The sequence below is a fragment of the Triticum dicoccoides genome, chromosome 4B (assembly GCF_002162155.2).
Source record: "Triticum dicoccoides isolate Atlit2015 ecotype Zavitan chromosome 4B, WEW_v2.0, whole genome shotgun sequence".
NCBI lineage: Eukaryota > Viridiplantae > Streptophyta > Magnoliopsida > Poales > Poaceae > Triticum > Triticum dicoccoides.
Window position 1 is genome coordinate 497,155,735 of NC_041387.1, and position 3,735 is coordinate 497,159,469.

General features: G+C 52.0%; 1 pseudogene; it reads right to left on the reverse strand.

The window, feature by feature from the left end:
- Positions 1-1,495: 1,495 nt before the first annotated feature.
- On the reverse strand, positions 1,496-2,061 carry LOC119292767 (annotated as a pseudogene).
- Between the last annotated feature and the right edge of the window lie 1,674 nt (positions 2,062-3,735).

The window sequence follows — 3,735 nt, forward strand, 5'->3', positions numbered from 1 at the left end:
CGCAGCTCCCCCACATCTCGCGCAGCTTGCCGAGCGCGCACCGCTCTTTTCTTCTGCCCTCTCCTCCCTACCCCTTCCCCATCCCTTCCACTCCCCCCCCCCACGCCCCCCGGTCGCAGCACCACGCCTCCCCTCCCCGCTCGAAGCTCGCCATGGCTCTGCGCGGTGACCATCCCATCTCGCTGGCGACCGAGGGGTGGTGATAACGGGAGATGCTGCAACCGGGGCTACGGGGTGCTACCACGGCGACGCCTACCTCGCATGCATCGGAGCTCTGCCTACCTCACTGGACCCGGCCACACCGGAGCTGCAACCAGCCATGGCAGACTTCACCCCACGGCGAATTTTTGCTGGATCCGGTTGTAGCAAATTCAATCGCCGGTGGTAGCAAAAATCTACTACGATTGCAGCAAAACGGCGTCATCGTCATCGCGGGGTCACAGCTGAGATAAGAAGTTTGAACCTTTTTTCAATGCGGTTGTAACTTTTATAATTGCCGATTGCAACTTTTTCTTTTTTCGTCCATGGCTTTGTTTCCATGGTTGAAACTTTTTTTATAGTCGGATGAAGCTTTTTTCATCGCTAGATGAAGCTTTTTATGTCACCGGTTGTAACTTTTCTTGGTCATCCATAGCTCCAGTGGTATAATGGTTGAAGCTTTTTTCGTAGCCGGTTGAAGCTTTTCCTATCGCTAGTTGTAGCTTTTTTGTCATAGGTTGCAGCACTGGGCATCTCCCTGGGTGCTTGATTTTTTTTGTTGCAGGCGGGGGATGAGCGCCGGCGAGCACACCGGTGAGCTTCGGTCGTCGCCGTCGGAGCTACAATGGTTGCCACGGAAGCTACAGCCGCATGGGTAGGCTGTTGCATGGGCGAAGCCGGTGCGAGAACGGCTGCTGAGGGCTGGGACCGGCGACCAGGGCGGCCGGCGAAGACGGGCGGCGATCAGAGACGGGGAGGGCAGGCGAGGGGGGCGGCGACGAGGGAAAACGTGTGTGGCCGGCGAAACGGGATTCCTTTTCCCGTCCGCGCTTGCGAGAGGAAGAGGACGACCTGATTGGATAAAGATCCAACGGATTGGGACGAGCCGATCTGACGGCTAGGGTTGGACCGGCCGAAGCGTTCGGCCGGTGCGCCGGCGCCTAGCATCGCCCATAAAAATAAGTGAACTATCCCAAATAGCCCACCGGGATCCCACCTGACCACCAACTAGTTAGCATCCTCATGTACACGGTCTTCCCGAATAAAAAGACCAACCATCGACGGCGTTGAGCTTTCACGTGGACAAGGTTTGAGCTGCCGCCCCTCCGACCTGCCCACTGCTCTTTCGGTTGCCCGTCTTTTCCCTCGCCGTTCACCGTCGATGAGCAGCACGCGGCTCGCCGGACCATCATGACGTTGACGCGCACGCCCGAGCGCGCCAGCTCCCCCGCCATGGAGCGCACAAGCCCCACTACCATGAACTTGGAGACATTGTACGGGTGCGGCGTTAGCTGGCCTAGCACGCCGACGATGCTGGCCGTGCAGATGGTGCTGCGTGCGCGGTGCAGCGCCATGAAGCGGGTCACGTGCTTGACCCCGACCATGACGCCTCGGGTGTTGATCGCCATGACGGCACCGAAGTCCGTTAGGTCGAGAGCGCCCAGCTCGGGCCGCGCGAGGGAACCCACGATGCCGGCGTTGTTGAGCATGATGTCAAGCTTACCGTGGCAGACCACGGTAAGGTCGATCACCGCGGCAACCTACGCCTCGTCGGTCACGTCGCAACAGGTGTACGCCGCGGAGTCGGCGCCGAGCTCGGCCGCCAGAGCGTGGCCTAGATCGTCCTGGACATTGGTGAGGACGACCTTGGTGCCGTTCTTGTCGAACTCCGCCGTTGTTGCCTTGCCAATGCCGCCAACAGGCAACAGCGCCGGTGATCACGGCCACCTTCGCGGCCAACCTCTGGGATCTCGAGGCCGTGGAGTAGGAGTAGCCGCATTGGCCGACGAGACCAGCTACTGGTTCGGCTGCCTGCGGCGATCGTGTTTGTACGCAGGGATCGTGTTTGGACGCAGGGATCATGTTTGTACGGCCATCTTCTATTGCATCGTGAGTGCATTTGCTAGTAAATGGGATCCCACTAGTGCCCACTTAATTTGCGCAAATTGTGACGGGATGACTGGTGATTCCCACAAAACGTAGTGGGATCAAGTGGGCTAAAGGTGGGAGTCCCATACATAGTCCCACTTGCAGCCTGAGCGGCGGCGATGCATCAGAAGACGACATACCATGGCCGACGTGCCGCAGCATGCGACGCGCTTACCCGCTGGTGAGCAATCCGATTCAAATCTTGACATGCTGATGTTTTTCTTTTCTTCGTGGAGAGATTATTAGGCGGTGCATATAGTACTTCACTTGATCAGCATTATAATCCTTTTATCAAGCACGCGCCAAAATACGTAGTAGGAGAAGCACGCCGACGAGGCAGAGGTACAAAATCCATAAACAACACAAACTACAAATCCGGCAAGCAAATCAAAGCTAAAACCCCCAAAAGTAAATATACAAAGTCTAAACACTTTTTTTTTGCGATGGAAAGCCTAAACACATATTCACCATATATAAATGAAAAACTTAGAGTTATAGACATATTTTAGGGTGTAGATTCATTCATTTTGCTTCATATGTAGCCCGTATTGAAATCTATTAAAGATCTTATTTTTAGGAGCGGACGGAGTAGACTGTATGTTGGATGTCATGATTTTTTGAAACCCTACGCTAACAAAAACATATATGACTCTGCATACTTGTTTTTTTGGACGCTTCATATCTTTTGTGCAAAAATTTGAAGAAAGAGAAGACTATTTGGAAATTTTATAAGATACTTAATCTCTTGCTCAGCACTCCCTCTCTTTTTTTGTGACCCATAATATAAGATGTTATTGGGAATACCAAGTAAGATTACCCTAAAAAGGTATATTAGTGATCTAAACTATTTTATTATTTTTTACAAAGGGAGTATATCATATCAGATTGACCCTCGCAAAAATATATATATCAGATTGACATGCTGGAAAGCAATTAATGGAATTTTAGTGGCCTCGTTTGATTGAACTAGTCAATGTGTACGTGCAATGCACGTTATTTTGGAAGTATATTAAATGCATGCGGATATTAAGTAGGATATTATTTGTGTGTTATCATGTGATTAGCACTATATTTGACAAGAAATTACTTGCACGCTAAACGTATTGAGCGTTCGACATTGAAGCAGTCTAGGTCGTTGGATTGACATGATTTGATTGCCGAGATTAATTGGATCTGCCTCTTTGGGTCTTTTTATATGGAAAATGTTTGCTTTCAACCGATCGACTTTAGGCGAGCGTCCGCCGCCTCCTTGTCCATCGGATTGGTTCTTCATCCAATGATCGGGAGTCAACCTCCACCTACTTCATATTCTTGCAACTCTACACTTGTTTCGAAAGGCAAGACTGCAACTAGGCCTTTGTTGCAAAATGAAAGGGGAGTTAGATCCTGCAGCGACTGGGATTGGGAGAGCGACGACGGCTGGATCATGCAGCGTCGTCGTCGCAGGCCTACCGGGACAAGCGGGCGCAGACCCCTGCGGTGCTGACGACTACCAAGTCTCCGTTGGCGGTGGCCTCCTGGACTCAACTTGTTATAGATCTAGAAACAACCGTTGCCATGGCCGACCTCCACCACCAGATTCTGCTGCCGGTCATCGAGCTCCACTGC